A 22140-nucleotide genomic window follows, 5' to 3' on the forward strand; every position below is an offset into this window, starting at 1 on the left:
AAGGAAAACAGACTTAAGTTAATTAAAAAATAAACATGAGAATGTTTTCCTAAAATCCTATTATATAGATGATAAAAAATATATTTATACACACAATTACATATTTAAATTACCTCATTTAACACACAAAATATTTTCAGGAATGAAAAATCAGAAAGGATCAAGATAAATTGAAAAAAAAATAATGAGTAGCAGCATGTGAACTTCTACCTCATTTTAAATTTAAACTTGTTCTTGTTTCAAAGCCAAGATCTCTACTTTGAACATGTCCATGTCATTCTTAAACCTTTGCATATCTTGCTATAATTCTTCATTTAGATATCTGTTAGGTGTTCTGTTGCTATACAGTAGTGAGAAACTCACCTCTTCTAATTCAAATCCCATGCTTTTTAGTTACTAGTACTGCAATTATCTGCATAGAACAAGTCTTAATTTGACTTTGTTTCTTTATAAGTATTTGTAACTGCAGAAATATTGTGCCTTTTTATTTGAATTATGCATTTTATTTCATTGCAGTGAGCAAACCACAAATCAAGATGGTTTTTCAGATCACTAGACTGAGGTGTATGCCTGATGCCTACTTTTCAATTAGTGATATTTAGGTTCATATTTTTTGGTCATTTGTATATCAAACTCTTGGCCTTCTTTCACGTCAAGCCTAACTACTAAGTTTCTTACTTTATTTTCTATATCATTTTTAAAAATTCTCTTCATCTTTGTTAAAAACATGTTCAATGCTTGTTTTGGGATAATTTTTACTTGAATAAAGCTTAGAAGATGACCAGGAAGCATCTTCTGAGAACCCACAGCATGAATGAAGTGAAAGAACATTTATAAGTGTAGGTTCTTCTCATTCAGGAAATATTCTGAATACTGCAGATACAGGCACTCCAAATTCATCTTTTTCCTCACAATCAAGTATATTATTTGTCAAATTAGAAAGTATTCATTTTAAGCTTTCTCCTTCTTTAGTGTTATCATGTAGTAGCTTTTCCTTAGGACAATAAGCAATTCTGTATTTTTCACAAGTTTTGCCAAATTTATCTTTTAACTCATTTGTAATGAGTTGTAAATTATTACTCCACTCTAATTTGCTCTGTTTGATCGGCATTTTCTTGTACTTTTTTACAAAAGGATGTCCTAAATATGTAAATATATTGCCTCTGCCACATTTCCTATTTATTTCTGATTTTTGAGACGTTTTCTGCAGATGGAAAAGTGAAGCATGAATTTGCTTGGTTTAATTTTCAGATATCTTTTCTGTCAAGGGACATGTTTGTGAAATAGTTTTATTCTTAAGTGATCAAATGTGGACAGAAAAATTAAAATAAAACCAAAGTTTAACTATTAGACCTCTTAATCTATATTTAACTACACCCAAATCACTGAATTGAAACTGAAACATAAAAATCAACTGGTCTTAGTCTAAATTTAAAAAAATAAAATAAATCCTCAAACCTCAAACTTAATTTTGTGAATGTTTGAACTGAACAATTTATTATAGCTTGACCAGGCAGTGGTGCAGTGGAGAGAGCGTCAGCCTGGGACGCTGAAGATCCAGGTTTGAAATCCCAAGGTTGCCGGTTTGAGCACGGGGTTGCTGGCTTGAGCATGAGACCATGGACATGACCCCATTGTCACTGGCTTGAGCCCAAATGTTGATGGCTTGAAGTTCAATGTCATTGGCTTGAGCCTAAAGTTGCTGGCTTGAGCAAGGGGTCATTGGCTCAGCTGGAGCCCCCCAGTCAAGGCACATATGAGAAAGCAATCAATGAACTAAAGTGCCACAACTATGAGTTGATATTTCTCATTTATTTCTCTTCCTGTCTGTCTACCCCTTTGTCCTTCTGTTTCTCTCTCTCTCTCTCTCCCTAATATATATATATATGTTAAATCTACCAAAAATAAAGTAGTAAATTTTAATGTTACAAAGGCTTCCTCCCTTAACATATTTCACTTCATCGTATCTTAAACAATGAGTTTCTACCATGCAATTAAGAATTTTTTTAGGCCAGAATGCAAGAGGAAACCAAAGAAGATGAAAATTACACTTACTTTCTCTTAGGATCAAACTGGAATTACAATTATATAACTACCAACCTGAAAAACCAACTGAAGACTAGTTGAACATTAAGTCTTATAATCAAAGATTTACAAAAGAAGCCATAACCAGACTGATATGAAGGGCAGAGACACAAAAATGACTAGCCCCATACTCATATGCGGTGATTAAGAGTCCTGAGGGCTATCTCAACTGCAAAGTTATGCCCTGAGGAGTATGGAGTTTCAATCTCACACCAGGCTCTTCAGCCTAGAGAACCAAGAAGAGGAGTTCATATAATATCTGGCTGTAAAAATAAGCAAGAATTATGTCCTCCAGAAAGAGACAGGAGTCTGCTAAAAACCTCTTAAAAAGCATACAAATTTTATTCTTGCCACTCACCCTAAGCCTATAAAGAAAGGGTAGGGTGTAGCAGGCTGGAATCATGTGAGGGAAGATTGCTTTGTGTAGCTCTGGGGAGAAGGACAGGCTTCTCCCTCTCCCACAATGCCAATAGATGCCATCTTTCCTAAGTCAAGCACTACCCTCATTAGGACATCAGACTGGGGAATGCATTAGCCCCATCATCCTGACACCATGTCGCCTGCCCAGTCAGCTCACTTAGCAAAAGGTTCAATGAACTGGACTCATGGTGTAGGCTTTCTTGAAGGTCTCTTGAGGAAGTCCAGCTGACTCAGGGAGTGTCAAACTGAGTTGTGTGGCTTTGGGACAGAGGTCATTTTTCCCTTGCAGTCCTAACCAAGGCCACCATTCCTATGTAGTGCCCTCCCTTCAGACAGTCAAATCTTGGTCTTTTGGAGCCTGATGAACTCTACTGGCCTTTTCCTGATGACTTCTGAGGCCCTACCAGCAAGATCCACATGTACCTAGGGCTTTTGCTGAATGGCCTCACATCCAGCAATGAAGCCAAGTTTGAATCTGTATCAGTCCAGTGAATACCATTTTCACCTACCTGATGACTCAATGAGAATATACATTACACACAACTTGCATACCACCTGAAGCTTTTTTAGTGACTGAACCCAATAGACAACCAGCAGGTAAAGATAGATCTCAGAGGGACTTGAGTCTTTTGGTCATCTTCTTCTGGGCATGGTGCTGGTTAAAGGAGGCATTGGTGTGCAACTAGGCCCCTCCCAGCTGCATCCAGGCCCAGCAGAGGCAGCCACTAACACTGGATCACTTTGTAGCTCCACACAGTTAGCCCAGGGCCAGTCACAATAAGTGTCTGACATTGACTTGCACCGGAGTTTCTCCCAAAACACCCCAGTACCAACACACTCAGTGAGAAGCTTCAGAGCAGAACCAAATTAGCTCCACAAGCAGAACAGTCAGATGAAGATCTTGTCAGGCACCAGACCATGCTGGCATAATTATAGAACATGGGATCAATCTCCTCATAGCAGCTTGTACATGGCAGTTGGGATCAATGCTTATAGTCACCAGCATTATGGATGAACCCATCCACAAACTCACCAACTGCAATCAAGATTCTATAAAAGGAAAGCTCACATAACACACACAAGTGACATCCCTCGAGCACCTAGCTCAGAAAGTCAGAAAGACTGTGCCACTGAGCTCCACAAGACAAGACACCTACTACCTAAGGCCATTATACCAAGACTTAGAGGCACAGAAGATCTACCTATTACACAGAAACAAATTCAGAGAGGTAGCCAAATTTAGGAGACAAAGATAAATGTCCCAAATAAAAGAACGGGAGAAATCTCCAGGAAAAGAACTAAATAAATGAAGGCAAGATACTACCAGATGCAAAGTTCAAGACAATGGTTATAAAGATGCTCAAGGGACATAGTGAGAACTTCAACAAAGAGGTAGCAAGTATGAAAAAGGACTAAGAAACCATAAAAAATAACTAGTCAGAAATGAAGAGTACAATATCTGAAATGAAGAATGCACTAGAAAAAAATCAATAGCAGACTAGATTAAGCAAAAAATCAAATAATTAATTTAAAAGGCAAGGTAGCAGGAAGTATTCAATTAGAGTAGCAAACAAGAAAAAGGAAGAATTAAAAAGATAAGGATAGTTTAAGGAACCTCTGAAACAATGTGAAGTGTAACAATATCCATGTTATAACAGTACCAGAATAAGAAGAGAGAGAGCAAAAAATTGAGAACCCATTTAAAGAAATAATGACTGAAAACTTTCTGACCCTGGTGAAGGAAAAAGATACACAAGTGTAACATACAGAAAGTCTAAAACAAAATAAACTCAGAGGCCCACAATAAGATAAATCATAATTGAAATGGCAAAGGTTAAAGACAGAGAAAATCTTAAGAGCAGCAAGAGAAAAACAGATAATTACCTACAAGGGAACTTTGGTAAGAATGCCAGATGCTTTCTCAAAAGACATTTTAGGCCAGAAAAGATTGGCAGAAAATATTCAAAGTGATTAAAAAGAAAAATCTACCACCAAGACTACTCCACCCAGCAAAGCTATTATTTAAAATTGAAGGAGAAATAAAAAGCTTTCCAGGCAAGCTAAAGGAGTTTATTACCAATAAAACAGTACTACAAGAAATCTTATAAGGATTTCTATATGAAAAAAACAAAAAAGAGGTGAGAACATAATTATAAAGAATAAAATGACATAAGTGCATACTTATTAATAAATTATTTTAAATGTAAATGGCTTAAATGCTCCAATCAAAAGACATAAGGTAGATGAGTGGATAAGAAAACAAAACCCTTATATGTACTGTCTGCAAGATACCCACCTCAGAGCAGAAGATACACACAGACTAAAAGTAAAGGGATACAACAAGATATTTAAGGCAAATGAAGACAAAGAAAAAAAGCTGAGTTAGCAATACTTATATTAGACAATTTAAATCAAAAGCAATAGCAAGAAATAAGAAAAGTTATTACATAATAATAATGGGATCAATCTAACAAGAGGAAATAACTCTTGTAAACATTTACACACTCAACATAGAAGCATCTAAATATATAAAGCGAATATAAATACAATTAAAGTAATGAACTGAAAACCTTATTGACAGCCATAGATAGATCTTCAAAATATTTTTTTTAAAGAAAGAAAGAAGAAAACTGTAACTGGAAAACAAAGCTGGATTCAGGGTTACCCACTACCCTTAATGCCAATAAAGAGAGATGAGCACTGAATAGATATAAAATGTGTTGTCAAATTGCAGCAACTTGAGAAGGAAAGTGACTCTTGCCCAAAAGAGTCACTGCATTAACATTCTCCTGATGCAGGTGGTTTTTATAGAGTTTAGAAGCAAAAGAGAAAAATGAAAAAAGTCCATGCAGTTAGTCACATAACAATATACAAGAGTTGGGGGTTCAGCTGCAGGAACATCTCCTCAGCAAGTTCTTTTGATGTGACACAGGCCCAATCAACAAGGTCCTATCTGATGTCTTTGGTAAATCTTCAGGACTGCCAGGGTCAGGTGTCTCCCAGAAACAGCCAGGACCTGAAGTTTCTGGGACCATCTATCTGCCTTTGGGAATTACCTGTGAAATACTCCCTGTTTCTTATGATCCAAAGTGAAGATTAAAGATTGGTGGGCTAAGTTTCTAATTAATTTATAGGCCTTGACTTTTCACAGTAAATCTTGTGACTAGACTTTTATAAACAACTATTGTGATTTAAACTCCTCTAATTTTCAGGTCACTCCCCAATGTAAGCTTTTCCTGACCTTCCTACAAAGGTAAACTTTTCACTACATTTCAAAGTGAAGACCAGAAAGCCATTAAGAAAAAACAGCAAGCAGATTAACTATTTCCTAACCCTTACATATGTCCTATTCATTACAACTGAAAAGCTACTGTTACTGAAGCCAAATATCTAACTTTTGGGCTCCCATTACAAAACAACAGCCTTAAATGACACATTTTATCAGATAAATTTAATTGATATTTTTAGAGCATTATACCTTAAAACTGCAGGATATACATTTTTTTTCAAGTGTACACAGAATATTTTCCAGGATAGACCACATATTAGTCCACAAAACAGCCTCAACAAATTTTAAAAGACTGAAATTATTTCACACATCTTATAAAATCCCAATGGTATGAAACTAGAAATCAATTACATAAAAAAAATAAAGCCTTGAAAAATACATGGATGCTAAATAACGTGTTACTAAACAATGAATGGATTAACAATAAGATCAGGGGGAAAATCAAAAGATACCTTGAGACAAATAAAAATAAGAACATGATCAACTAAAATCTATGGACAAAATAAAAGCAATTCTAAGAGGGAAATTTATAGCATTACAGGCCTACTGAAGAAACAAGAAAAATCTCAAATTAATAGTCTAACCTATCACCAGAAGATATTTTTTAAATGAGCCTAATGGACTGTTTTAAAATGTGTAACATGATCTTTATTTGATCAATTGATTGATTGGTATTGTTATGACAGTATTCCTTTTTTAGTAAAGTTCACCAAACATAGAATTAATATTTTAAACTAAAAAAGTTTAGTAGCATTTGGTACATTTACAATGTCATGCAATGATTGCCTCTATCTAGTTCCAAAACATTTCACCACCCCAAAAGTTAACCCCATTTTCATAAAACTGTCATGTTCATTTTCCAACTGCAGTTCCTAACAACTTAACTGATTTCTCTATCTATGAAATCACTTATTTTAGAAATTTAAAATTTTTAAAAATCATACAATAGGCCCTGGCCAGTTGGCTCAGTGGTAGAGCATTGGCCTGATGTATAGATGTTCTGGGTTCGATTCCTGGTCAGAGAACACAGAAGAAGTGACCATCTGCTTCTCTATCCTTCCCCCTCTCCTTTCTACTTCTCTCTTTCCCTCCCACAGCCAAGGCTCCTCGGCAGCAAGTTGGTCTGAGTGCTGAGGATGGCACCATGCCCTTGCCTCAGGCGCTAAAATGGCTCCAGTTGCAATAGAGCAATGGTCCTAGATGGGCAGAGCATAACCCTCTAGTGGGCTTGCTGAGTGGATGCTGGTTGGATTCTTATCAGGTGCATGCAGAAGTCTCTCTGTCTCCTCACTTCTCATTTAAGAAAAACACACACACACACAAAATCATGCAATAAAACACAAACTTTTTGTTACAAACATGAAACGATAGGCTGGCCACTGTTAAATTTTAAAAGTACTATACAAAACTAAATTCAGGTCAAAAAAATTAGATGCACTCCCCTCCCCCCCCCCAAGTGGAAGGGAAATGCCCATGCATCTTAGGGAGCAAAAAATACAGTATTTTATTAAATTTTTTTTTGTATTTTTCTGAATCTGGAAACGGGGAGACAGACAGACCCCCGCCTGTGCCCCACCGGGATCCACCCAGCACGCCCACCAGGGGGCGTTGCTCTGCTGTGACCAGAGCCACTCTAGCGCCTGGGGCAGAGGCCATGGAGCCATCCCCAGTGCCCGGGCCATCTATTGCTCCAATGGAGCCTTGGCTGCGGGAGGGGAAGAGAGAGACAGAGAGGAAAGAGAGGGGAGGGGTGGAGAAGCAGATGGGCGCCTCTCCTGTGTGCCCTGACCGGGAATCAAACCCGGGACTTCTGCACACCAGGCCAACGCTCTACCACTGAGCCAACCGGCCAGGGCTTATTAAATATTTTAACACATCATTTGGTTCAGAATTTTTTTTTTCTTATTTTCCTTCTTAAAACCCTAGATGTGGGCCCTGGCCGGTTGGCTCAGTGGTAGAGCATCGGCCTGGCATGCAGGAGTCCCAGATTCAATTCTCGGCCAGGGCACACAGGAGAAGCACCCATCTGCTTCTCCACCCCTCCCCCTCTTCCTTTCCTCCTTCTCTTCCCCTCCGGCAGCAGAGGCTCCATTGGAGCAGAGATGGCCCAGGTGCTGAGAATGGCTCTGTGGCCTCTGCCTCAGGCGCTAAAATGGCTCTGGATGCAACAGAGTGATGCCCCAGAGGGGCAGAGCATCGCCCCTTGGTGGGCATGCCTGGTGGATCCTGGTCGGGCACATGCGGGAGTCTGTCTGACTGCCTCCCTGTTTCCAGCTTCGGAAAAATGCAACCCCCCCCCCCCCCAAAAAAAAAACAAACCCTAGGTGTGTCTTATGGCAGGGAATGTAGTATGGAGTGAAAAATATGGTATTTTCACAAGAAAGCACTTGACCTTGAAGTCTTCCTTGTCTGATGTAGGCCTTTAGAGTAAAAATGTACAACAAAAATAAGAGTTCATTTCTTTAAAAAAGCAACAAAAACAATTTAAGTGAAGTATGAGCTATTTGTAGATTAAACAAAGTTTTTTATATAATTAAAATTTGGCCTTTGTTTGATACAAATCTCTTACTTATCTATTTCTGCCTTTACCTATCCCAATCCATGAACTATTTAATGAGACACATTGTAAGTTGCCATAAGAAAGTAACAGCTAAAATATTGGCACAGCCTAGAATAATTTGTTTTCACCAAAAGTCTTGAAGGCTGAACTGAACATCCAATTAATGATTGACATACTTTTGTTACCTGAACTGGAACACATCTGATGAGTTAAATAAAGGTAGAAAGATACACTCTCCCTTCTCCATTATCTGTCCCTGATTCAAAGACTAGTCTATATCAGTCAGAAATGGCAGTCTGAGCTGTTTAGCATGGAAGCCACTTATTAAGGCATACATATTCCTTTTTCTTACCCTACAACCACACAAGTAGTTCCCTGAAAGAGTTGGAAATCAAATGTCAAACAACAAATTTATAGGTTGTTAGCCTTTCCACTCCCAGATCACTCTTCTGCAAGCTTCATGGCAATCTTCAACCTTTACATCTTTGGCCTCTGCAGGCACAGATGCCAGAAACGAGGGTGAAATCAAATGACTCAAAATAGGAGCTCTTTATTTCCCTGTTCAAGAATACAAGCTAAATAAAGTCTTAGTCATTCACTCCTAACATAAGTACATATGTTACCAATTGCTCAACTCCCATACTAATTTGAAAGCCAGCCCTTTCCCAGCCCATCCCTCCATGTACATGGGAAGGACATTAGCTAATTGAGAAAAGGGACAAAGGTAAAGAGACATCTGTCTTGGGCCATAGATGTATGTAGTTCAGCAATCTTCAGTCTCCTAGAATTCAAGAGGATTTAAGCCCCAATCTGTAAGTCAGAGTTTAGGTAAATAATATCACAGTCTTGTTTGCAATAAAAACTAATTCTTTCAGTCACTCAAATTATTTTAATATTTTTCTACAGAAACCATGAATTTTGCTAGTTTCTCCAAGTAAACAAACAAGAGAGTAGCAACCTCTTCAGAACTCCCTTGAACCACTGATTTTTATCTTCTTTTCTAGACAACTCCCAACATCCTGTGGTTTTTCCTTTATAACTTATTTTTTAACTTGCAATGAACCCCACTATTCTGATCTATTTTCTAATACCCTTATTTTTATTCCAACCCAGTGTTATTCCTCTTTAATCTTGGAATCCTGCTGCTAATTCAATTCTTATTTCTTTCTACTGTGATCACAAGACCCACTTACTACTTTTCTATTATTAAAACATTCATCTACGGGATGATAAAGAAGGCTTAGAAATCTGAACTTACATCTTATTGCCACCATCATTTTACTATATCCAAATGATTCACTTTAATATCTTTGAGTTTTGAATTCTCCATCTAAACAACCACTGGGTCAAAATATTAAATATGGGATAAAGTATTAGTTTGTTTTAAGTAATTGCCAGGAGTCCTTAAACTCCTGAAATTCTAGCTACTAAAAAAAGGGGGAGGCCCTGGCCGGTTGGCTCAGCGGTAGAGCGTCGGCCTAGCGTGCGGAGGACCCGGGTTCGATTCCCGGCCAGGGCACACAGGAGAAGCGCCCATTTGCTTCTCCACCCCTCCGCCGCGCTTTCCTCTCCGTCTCTCTCTTCCCCTCCCGCAGCCAAGGCTCCATTGGAGCAAAGATGGCCCGGGCGCTGGGGATGGCTCTGTGGCCTCTGCCCCAGGTGCTAGAGTGGCTCTGGTCGCAACATGGCGACGCCCAGGATGGGCAGAGCATCGCCCCCTGGTGGGCAGAGCGTCGCCCCTGGTGGGCGTGCCGGGTGGATCCCGGTCGGGCGCATGCGGGAGTCTGTCTGACTGTCTCTCCCTGTTTCCAGCTTCAGAAAAATTTAAAAAAATAAATAAATAAATAAAAAATAAAAAATAAAAAAAGGGGGAGAGAACATGTAGCTAGTAGAAGTGGAAAAAATAACATGAGAAAAACACCAGAAAAAGCAGAGAAGAAAGTAAAAAATCAAGAAAAGTCATAGAAGCCTGACCACGCAGTGGTACAGTGGTTAGCACAGCAGCCTGAGATGCATAGGGCCCACGTTTTAAACCCCAAGATCGCAAGCTTGAGCACAGGCTTACCAGCTTGAGTGCCCCATCACTGGCTTGAGCATGCAATCATGAACATGACCCCATGGTCACTGGCTTAATCCCAAAGGTCATTGGCTTGAAGCCCAAAGTCACTGGCTTGAGCCCAAGGTCACTGGCTTAAGCAAGGGGTCACTGGTTCAGCTGGTGAACACCCTGGTCAAGGCACATATGAGAAAGTAATCAATGAACAGCTAAGGTGCCACAAGAAAGAATCGATGCTTCTCATCTCTCTCCCTTCCTGTCTGTCTGTCCTTATATATCCCTCTCTCTCTCTCTCTCTCTCACTAAAAAAAAAGAAAGAAAGAAAAGTCATGGAAAAAGAACAAAGGACTTTAGGAAAAAAGCTTAATACAACTAGACAGAGGTTCTAGTCTGAGGGGAAAACTAGACTGGGAAGTCAATAAGTAGAGAAATTAATTAGAAATATTCTCTTAATAGATGCTAAATTTAATTAATATAACATGGTCATTCATGGATATTCTTTAGTTACAGATAAATAATTCATTTCAAGAGTATGCCTTAAAATCTTTGATATAAAAAAACAAGATACTGGTTACCACCACAATTGTCAAGTATTTTAAGATAAGTGCTTGGACAAATGGTGCTTCTTAGAAAAACTCTAAATCAGCCTGAGCAGGAGGTGGTTCAGTGGATAGAGTATTAGACTGGGACAGAGAGGACCCAGGTTCTTAACCCCAAGGTCACCGGCTTGAGCATGGGTTCATCCAGCTTGAGTGCAAGATCACCAGCTTGAGCACAGGGTCACTGGCTTGAGCCCAAAGGTTGCTGGCTTGAAGTCCAAAGTTGCTGCGTTGAGTAAGGGGTCACTTGCTCTGCTGTCACCTCCTGGTCAAGACACATATGAGAAAGCAATCAATGAACAACTAAGGTGCCGCAAATAAAGAATTGATGCTTCTCATCTCTCTTCCTTCCTGTCTGTCTGTCCCTATCTGTCCCTCTCTCCGTGTGTCACAAAAGAAAAAAGAAAAAGAAAAACTCTAAATCAGAGTTAACATAAACTAAGTTTTGAAAGGTTGAAACTGGGCCAATCCACTGAGCAGTGGGAAAACCTATTGTCAGTCTTACTTGGCAACTAGCAAGTCAGTATAAACCCCTGACTAGGTCAGACCTGGAGGGACTTCAGTGGGACTGCTTTATCCCATATGGGAGAGCTGACAGCCTAAGCCACTTGTACCTGAATGGAAGGTGGTCATGAAGAAGGGGAAAAGTTTCCTTTCAGCTTCTCTTGGCCACTGGCAAGTGAGTATAAACTCCCGATTAGGTCAGACCTGGAGAGAACTACAGCTGGACTGCCTTATTCTATATGAGATAGCTAACAGGTTAAACCCCTTCTCAGGTCTATGCGTGGGCAGTGGGGAGAGCTAAACTGTAAACACAAAGTTGGTATGTCCCAAAAGGAAGATGTATTTAAAGTGCCTAGGTGCAGGTGGACCAAGACAGACTGAGGCTGTGTTGGTGCCAGGGAGGGTTGGAGCAGGGTATATATAGTTTAATTGGAGTCTTGGAAAAACGGCTGACCTTGCTGCCTCTACAAGGCAAAATTAAGGAAATATTTTTTTATATGTGAATGGGAGTGGTGCCACAGCTTCTCCAAATTGTTTACCTCCCTGCTCAACTGTCTGAAAGAGTCCTGAACTGGTTCAAAATCTCCAGGGCTGGCAGGGGCTTCAAGCAAGCCAGTCCTCACTCCTCCCATAGGTTTGCATTGGTGGCTGTTCTATCAGAAGACAGTATCTCTGGGCTTGTGGCTAGCTAGGCTTTTACAAACAACTATTGTGATTCAAACTCCCCTAATTGTCAGGTCCCTTCCCAGTGTATCTTCCCAGTTCTGCAAAGATAAATTTTTTGCTACCTTTCAAAGTGAAGGCCAGGAAGCCAGTAAGAGAGCAAATAGCAAGCAAATGAACTACAACCTCACAGTAGGGGATGAGAATGTTCTGTTTTGAGCCCAGATGAGAAGTTGGGTGAGGGCAATTTGTGTTTTAAAGGGCTCTGGATTTAAAGGAGCCCTTAACCTAAACCTAACAGGTTTGACTTTCTAGGTTGATCTGATATGCATCTGTATCTCAATGCCAGCGTACACAGGAATTCATCCGTGTATCTGGAGGGACAACAGAATGGATTCAGGAGCCACGCAGGTTGACATCAAATCATGAGTCAGCTACCTGTTAACTATAGAAGTATGGGTCAATTAATCAGTTGAATGAATGACAGTTGCCTAATTAATAAAAAGCAGGCTACAATAGCACAGCTACTTTACAAATCTATTTTGATAACTATGTAACACATGTTAAGCACAGAAAATAGGGTCTAGTCCACAGTGAAACACTCCAGAAATTTCATTTTATTTTTTCTGCATTCCCATAGTTAACATATAATTTTTTAAAAATCCATAAAACCCTACCTCCTTAAGAGTCTCCTTCAGGCTTCTCTTTTGCTATAAATAAAAAAGAGGCCCTGGCCGGTTGGCTCAGCGGTAGAGCGTCGGCCTGGCGTGTGGGGGACCCAGGTTCGATTCCCGGCCAGGGCACATAAGAGAAGCGCCCATTTGCTTCTCCAACCCCCCTCCTTCCTCTCTGTCTCTCTCTTCCCCTCCCACAGTGAGGCTCCATTGGAGAAAAGATGGCTCGGGCGCTGGGGATGGCTCCTTGGCCTCTGCCCCAGGCGCTAGAGTGGCTGTGGTCGCGGCAGAGCGACGCCCCGGAGGGGCAGAGCATTGCCCCCTGGTGGGCAGAGCGTCGCCCCTGGTGGGCGTACTGGGTGGATCCCGGTCAGGCACATGTGGGAGTCTGTCTGACTGTCTCTCCCCATTTCCAGCTTCAGAAAAATACCAAAAAAATAAATAAATAAATAAAGAAAGAAAGAAAGAAAGAAAGAAAGAAAGAAAAATAAAAAAGAAAGTAAAATACATTTTAAATCGGCAAAAGACAAATACAGATCTTTAAAAGTGCCAGACTGATGCTTTATTAGAAAGTATTTCCTTGGAACCACACTTGGAAACTATACTAGAGTGAATATTAATGAGACTGATGGTAGGCAATTAATACATTAAGAACATTTACTTCCCCCTTTTATATATCAAATACAGTAAAAAAAAGGGGGGGATTTCTCAAAATTTGATACCTACAAATAAACTGCTGCTCACAGTGATCATAATCCTAGCTAAATCCCATCAGACTGACAGAAAATGGGATCATTAGTAGAATAAGTCTCATAAACTAACAATGTCAAACTTAAACAGCATGTAACTTCTCCAGCTCTTCAGTGAAGACTGTTTGTTTTAGGATGAAACATTCTATCACAAGAAAGTCTGGTCTATAGGCACTACACTTGGTGGCACAGCAAAACATAGGAAGTAGACATTTCTGACCTTGTTTTCAAATGCAAGAGAAGTACAGAAGACTTTAGGATTCCAATCTTATAAAATATAACCCCTTGATAGTTTTTTTTTTCTTTTCTTTATTTTTGTTTTACAGCGACAGAGAGTCAGAGAGAGGGATAGACAGAGACAGACAGACAAGAATGGAGAGAGATGAGAAGCATCAATCATCAGCTTTTCATTGCGACACCTTAGTTGTTCATTGATTGCTTTCTTATATGTGCCTTGACCACGGGTCTTCAGCTGACTGAGTAACCCCTTGCTCAAGCCAGCGACCTTGGGTCCAAGCTGGTGAGCTTTGCTCAAACCAGATGAGCCCGTGCTCAAGCTGGCGACCTCAGAGTCTTGAACCTGGGTCCTCCGCATTCCAGGTGATGCTCCATCCACTGCACCACCACCTGGTCAGGCGATACTGTTTCTTTTCATTGCTTGAGTCTATCTGGACCCACCTCATAGAGCAGGATGGTCCAAACAGTTAGTGCTGTGCAGTTGTGCATAATGTTGTTTTCTCAACCCTCCCCATTATGTGGCAAATGCCTGTAGAAATCATGCCTTTTCAACTTGTGAGGCTTGTGTGCTCAGATCCTGTGTGGATGAACATCAACAATAGACCACAAAGGACAAGGAACATCTTGGATAACTACATTTAATTATCTTAGATGGAATTTTAATTTTTTAAATATTCAAAAAGATACTCACTGTATAATTCCAATGATATGACATTCAGGGAAAGGCAAAACTATGGTGACAGTAAAAAAAAAAAAATCAGTAGTCGCCAGGGGCTAGGGAGAAGAGAGGGATGAAGAAGCAGAGCATAGAAGATTCTTAGTTAGGCAAAATGGTTCTATATGATACTGTAATGGTGGCTATATGTTATCATACATTTGTCAAAACCCATAGAATGTACAACACCAAGAGTGAAGCATAATGTAAACTATGGACTTTGGGTAATGAGCCAGTTCAGGTTCATTCATTGTAGCAAAAATAGCTCTCTGGTGCAGGATGTCAAAAATGAGGAAGATTCTGTGTGTATGAAGATGTGAGGTTTATGGAAACTACTGTACTTTCTGCTCAATTTTGCTGTGAAACCAAAACTGCTCTAAAAAATAAGTCATTATTTTAAAAAAAGTTATCCACTGAATCTGCTTTTATCATTTATTAACATATTAATGCTATTTTCAAGACACAATCACCTTGAAAATTAAGATAAATCTAAGTATCAGAATATGAGTATTATCCTCCCAATTGAATGAAGCAGATGAAAATACATAAAGCAAATGATTTTAATGGCATACTTAGATAGGAAAATAACTGATATGTGTGATTGAATATCTAATTATAAACAGAGTTTCAGTGCAGTATAAATCAAAACTGAATTATCTATATAATTAAAAGACAAATTTAATTCTAATTTTAAATCAGAGATCAATGGCCCTGACCTGTGGCTCAGTGGATAGAGCATTGGCATGGTGTATGGATGCCCCAGGTTCAATTCTTGGTTAGGGCACACAGGAAAAGCAACCACCTGCTTTTCTCCCCAGCCCTCTCCCTTCTTCTCCGACAGCCAGTGGTTCAGTTGTTTCTAGTGTTGGCCCTGGGCTCAGAGGATAGCTCAATTGGTCTGAATGTGTGAACCTTGGGAGCTAAAAATAGCTCAGTATAAGAGTGTAAGCCCTAGACAGCATTGCTGGGTGGATCCCAATCAGGGCTCATGTGGGAGTCTATCTCACTATCTCCCCTCTCTCACCTAAAGAAATTTAAAAAAAAAAACAAATCATAAATAAATAACTAAAAAGAGATTAATATGCTGATTTTATCTAAAAATTATATTGAAACATTAATCATATAAAAAGAAAAGATTAAAATTACCTAATATTTTCCAGTAATTTATATACAAATACCTGTTAAATATTTACCAAGAGTTACAAAAGTAGCCAGCATTGCAATTAATTACAGATGATGCATCTGAAACTAGTACATACCATGTCATATTATCAAATTACTTGTTTTTAAAATAAAGTTTTGAGACAATGTCAAAAATTAAGTCAGAAATTGCTGTGCACCACCTGGCCTGTGGTGGCACAGTGGATAGAGTGTCAACGTAGAATGCTGAGGCCTTTGGTTCGAAACCCTGGGCTTGCCCAGTCAAGGCACATGTGACAAGCAACAAGCAAGCAATGATCAACTAAAGTGAAGTAACTATGAGTTGATAGTTCTCATTTTCTGCTTCTTCTCTCTGTAAAATCAATGAGTAAATTCTTTAATTATTATTATTTCTTTTTTACTTTTATATAGCAGGCCTAAGACTGCTATCCTTAGAAAGTCTTGCTTCAGTGGCTGGTCCTCAGTTTGTGTTTGGAAATCCAAACTTTTTTTTATTTTTTCCATTAATTTGAGAGGAGAGAGGGTGAGAGAGGATGTGGGGATGAAAGAGAGAGAGAGAGAAGCATTAATTGGTTGTTTCATTTAGTTCCATTTAGTTATGTACTCATTGATTGCTGCCCATATGTGCCCTAACCAAGGGTCAAATCTCTGGCTCATCGGCTTACATTTTAACCACTGAGTCATCCAGCCAGGGTCTGAAAACCTGAATTTAGAAAGGGTTCCCACCATTCCCCAACTGATAAGAGTGGCTCACTGTGCCTAAACTGTTTATACAAACAATAGCGTTCAGACTGAACACTTGCTTTCCTTCTGGGACTCAGAAATTTTGATACATGCTATGGGGAAGATGCCTGTGTGACTAGCGTGCCATAAAAACATTGGCACTGAGTCTACAGAGACTCCAAGTCCGGTAGATGACATTTCACATGGACTCTTGGAAACTTGTGCTTGGTGTTTTTCAGACTTTGTTACACATTCCTCTTCTCTTTGCTGATTTTGCTTTGATCCTTTCACCATGAAATATCAAAGAAATGTTGAGTCCTATATATTTTTCTAGTGAATAAGCAAACTACCTGTAATTTTAGGAATCTCTAACAAAATTGCATTATGTAAAAGTTTTATTATTTGGGTTGGTGTATTATACATGATTACAGTCAGCAGGTGATTTTACAGAATACTTGAATTTGTTTTTCTTGATGTTTGTTTTGGAGATTCCTATAAATCTACACTGTTTTATTCCATTTTAATAAATTCATGAAAAGGACAAATGAAATAATGACACCAGAAAATAATGTGGAACAAGCAACAATCCTATTTTAATCAGAATAAAAAATACAGAATGCTATTGATTGACAATATGTTCTATGTATAAAATTTCCTAAAATAAAAACATCACACTGTCAATTTCCTCTAGCTAAACAAGGTTTAATTTTTTTATATAATAGTTTTTTGAATCTACCAAGTGGATAACTACAGAAAAACAAACATCATATATAGTACAATTATGTACTAGTGATTAGTTATTTTGATTTGTTTCTAATCTTTTACTTAAGTTCTTTTTCTTAATTTAATATTTTGGTTTAATTGGTATAGCATGGTTCACCAAATTATATAGGCTTCAAGTGTATAACATCATCTACACACCATGTCATGTACCCTCACTCCAGCAAAGTCTCTTTCTGTCCCCATTTTGCCCTCCGACCCCTACCTTCACCCCTCCATTTTCCCTCTGGCTATGGCCACTCCGTTGTCTGTATCTATGTGCCATATATATATATATATATATATATATATATATATATATATATATAAGTTTTTTTGGCTAATCATTTCACCTTCTTTCATCCAGTCCCCTCACCACTCTTTCCTCTGACAGCAAAACATGGCTCACCTATTAAAAGTGGATGTTGACAGGACAAGTTAAAAAGTCAAAGAAATTGAGTGATTCATAGATATTCCATCAAACTCAACATATCTAGGGAAAGAAACGTTGCTCTTCCCTGTCAGCCTGCTGCTCGTTTTTGTTCCTCTGATCAAGACCTAGTCTTTATGTCTAATTAAAATGCCAGTGCACAACCAGAAAACCTATAAATCATCTCAGATTTCTCTCTCCCTACTAACTTTTTACATTCAATCATCACTAAATCATATTAACTAAACTCTTTTCTGTTTCTGCTTTTTGTCACTGTCACTGCCCTAGTCAAACATGAGTTCTTAGCAGATGGATTTTGCATGGAGAAAAATACCACCAACTATTACTCTTCTTTATTAGGTGAATAATTTTTAAGCAAAAATAAATGAGACAGAAATAAGTCTAGGAAAATCACTAACATTTTAAATTGAAACAAATTGAGCTTCCTGACTTAATTTCAGCATGAATGGGTGAAAAGTTCATAATGGATTGGTGCTAGTCCAAGGAGGCAAAAGCTTCCATTGTCTCCCAGTCTCTTTATGTGCTTTCCTTCAATGTCCTCTACATGAAGGGTCCGCAAACTAGGGCCCACAGGCCAAATCCAACCTGTCATACGGTTTTGTACATAAAGCCTCATTGGAACACAGTTGTGCCTGTTCACTTAGATATTGTCTATGACAGCTTTCATATTACAATGGCATACTTGACAAAATATGACAGATCACATGCCCTAAAATTAGGCCCTTTCAGAAAATACTTCTGATCCCTGCTTTATACCATAACCAGGTGCCCTAATCAAATCTAGTCTTGTTACTCTTCTGCTCACAACTCCGCAGTGAATTCCTGCAGTAAACATTACTGACTCTCTGCCCAACAGACTTTCTTTAAGCTTCATTCTTGTTGCACAACCACAACTGTATTTGGATATTTATTGTCTGATACACAAAGGTGGCATCGCCCCAGCTCCAAAAAGAGAAACGGGCCTGACCAGGTGGTGACACAGTGGATAGAGCATCGGACTGGGATGCGGAGGACTCAAGTTTGAGACCCCGAGGTCACCAGCTTGAGCTGGGCTAGAGCAAAAAAAAAAAAAAAAAAAAAGGAAAAAAAAAAAAGCTCACCAGCTTGGACCCAAGGTTGCTGGCTCGAGCAAGGGGTTACTCGGTCTGCTGAAGGTCCGCGGTCAAGGCACATATGAGAGAGCAATCAATGAACAACTAAGGTGTCGCAATGAAAAACTGATGATTGATGCTTCTCATCTCTCTCTGTTCCTGTCTGTCTGTCCCTACCTATTTCTCTCTCTGACTCTCTCTCTCTCTGTTCCTGTAAAAAAAAAAGAGAGAGAGAGAAATGATTGTACTAAGCTAATCATAGTAACTGGTTTACCACTCACTGGCTTAGGAATGAGCATGTGATGTAACGCAGCCTCAAAAATGTTAGGGGAAGTCTACTGCAAGCTTCTCAGTTTTCTTCCTTGTTAAAAAAATTAATAAAAAATAGGAAAATGTAGTTCACAATAACTAATTATCATGATATGCAAATAAAAACCACAGTGAGATACAACCTCACACCTGTCAGAATGGCTAGTATCAAAATGTAAGCAAGTAACAGGTGTTGGTGAGTATGTAGAGAAAACAGAAAGCTTCATGCACTGTTCATGTAATTGTAAATTAATACAGTCACAATGGAAAACAACATGGAGATTCCTCAAAAAAAATTAGAAATAGAACTTCCATTTCCACTTCTGAGTATCCAACAGAAATATAGACACTAATTCACAAAGATATCTGCACCCCTATGTACATTGCAGCAGTATTTACAATAGTCAAGATAAGGAAGCAATGTAGGTATCTTTTGATAAATGAATAAATAAAGATATGGCTTGTACTCACACACACATATATATATTGAATGAACTATTACACAGACATAAAAAAGAATAATGTTTTGCCATTCACGGCAATATGGATGGACCAAGAAAGTGTTGTGCTAAGTGAAATAAGACAGAGAAAGACAGCCTGACCTGTGATGTCAGAGTGGCTTGATAATTGACCTGAAATGCTAAGGTCACCAGTTTGAAACCCTGGGCTTTCCTGGTCAAGGCACATATGATAAGTAACCAATCAATAACTAAAGTGAAGCAACTATGAGTTCATACATCTCACTATCCCCCCTCCTTTCTCTGTAAAATCAATAAGTAAAATATTTTTTTAAAAAAGATAAGAACAAATAACTTATATCTCTTTTATATGTGGAATCTAAAAAAAAAAAAAAAACTAAACAAAACAAATCAAAAACAGATGCTGTGCTACAGATAACAACCTGATGGTTGCCAGAGGGTAGGGAGTTGAGGAGATGGATGAAATAGAAGAATGTGAATGAGAAGCGCAAACTTTCAGTAATGAAATATATAAGCCACAAGAATGTACTGTACGGTACAGGAAACGTGTCAATAATATCTTAATAACTTTTCATGGTGATAGACGACTACTAGACTTATCAGGATGATCACATTATAAGGTATATAAACGTCAAATCACTATGTTGTACACCTGAAAGTAATATAATATTGTATGCCAACTATACTTCAACAAAAAATTTCAAATAGAAAAAAGAAACATAAAAAAAAGCAGTCTTTCCAGCCTTTACTACTGCCACGTGAGAATATGACTTTTGACTCCGTTGCTAATTAGCTAACCAGGAGAAGAGACATAAGCGAACATTCACAACCTCACAGCAGAAACGGGGACAAGGACAACAGTGATGACAACTGGGATACTGACGACATCATTAAACGGAAAGGTGAAACTGTGGGCGGCCAGTCCACTGGCGAAGAGGAAAGCCTCCTTTCAGCTTCTCTTGGCAACTGGCAGGTGGGTGTAACTCCCACCCCACCCCACCCCACCCCTGCCCAGTAGGTCAGACCTGGAGAGAACTCCAGCAGACTGCCTTGTCCCATATGAGAAAACCGAAGACTGAACCCCTTTAGGGTCTATGGGTGGACACTGGGGAGAGCTGAACTGAAAACACAAGGCTGGTGTGTTGCAAAATAATTTTATTTAAAATGCCTGAAAAAATAAAATAAAATAAAAATAAAATGCCTGGATTCAGGTGTTCTGAGATGGACCCCAAAAGCTGTGTTGGCCCCAGGGAGGGTTGGGGTAGGGTATTTATAGTTAGTTAGGGGTCTTGGAAAAAGCAGCTGATGTCACTGCCTCTCTATAGGTACAAAGTAATATTTTTCAAAATAATATGTTTAATATGTGGATTGGAGAGGCCCCACAGTTCCTCCAAAGTGTTTCTCTCCCGGTTGAATTATCTAATGGAGACCTGTGCTGACTCAAAAGGTCTCAGGATGGCTGGCGGCAGAGGCTTCAAGCAAGCCAGTCCCCCTCCTCCCACTTGCTTGCATTGCCCTTGGAATGGGCGCTGGCGGGTGGGGGGGGGGCATCTATTAGAAGACTGTGGTCAGAAGATAGTGTCTCTGGGCCTGTAGCTAGGCTTTTATTGTGATTTAAACTTTTCTAATTGTCAGGTCCCTTTCCAATGTAAACTACCCCTGACTTTTGCAAAGATAAACTTTTTGCTTCCTTTCAAAGTGAAGGAAGGAGAATAACAAGCCAATTAACTACAACCTCACAGTGGGGGAAGAAAATGTTCTGTGTTGAGCCTGGCTAAGAAATTGGGGGAGGGAAATTTTAGTTTAAAAGGGGCCTCTGGTTTTAAAGCTGTCCTAAACCCAAACCTTACATAAACCACCAAAACAATCCTGGTTGCTATTTGTAAAGCCAGGAGCCACGGCCAGGGCCACTATCACAGCAGCCTTCTGGCCTATGCAGGTTCGCATTGGATTCGGACAGTCGGTAAAGAAACAACGGAGCCAAGAACTGATGGGCCACAGTCTTTAATTCTAGCTTGTACCCGGCGGGCAAGTAAAAATACACACTGGGCTCCAAAACCCAATCACATTCAGTGCTCACAAAGCTACTGATTTATCCGAGTTTCCTAGAATCAAAGGTTTCTAGCTCACCAGCCTTATTCTCCTCAGTTCCCCATCTCCTTCCTTATCCCAGATACAAACTCTGTACAAACTGGCATCTCACTCAGCACTCCGCCATCTTGGCTGCTTTTCCTGGCCTCCTCCACGTGGCCTCCTTCCGCTGCTGGCTCTACTCTCTCTGGTCTCTCATGCTAACCTCAGGAACCAAGAGTGCAAGCTCCCGCTGCGTCCCCATTTTATAGTGTAGATTCAAACCCTTAATCCAATATACAAAATAGGGAAGTCTCTAATACAAAGTCACTTCTCTGAGGAATGATTGGATTGTACCACCCCACATCAAAACGGGTGGGAAAGGCTTAATCCCAATACCAAGCCTCAGGCTACAAACACATTAATATCACCTGGGCAACGGCCTCCATCTTTAACAAAGTGAGCATAATACATTTTATCTGCCCAACACTATTGTTTCAGCCACTGTTAAATAAGTCACCTATTTCCCAAAGCCCAGAGGTTCTC

Source organism: Saccopteryx bilineata, chromosome 5 (genome assembly GCF_036850765.1).
Source record: "Saccopteryx bilineata isolate mSacBil1 chromosome 5, mSacBil1_pri_phased_curated, whole genome shotgun sequence".
Taxonomy (NCBI): domain Eukaryota; kingdom Metazoa; phylum Chordata; class Mammalia; order Chiroptera; family Emballonuridae; genus Saccopteryx; species Saccopteryx bilineata.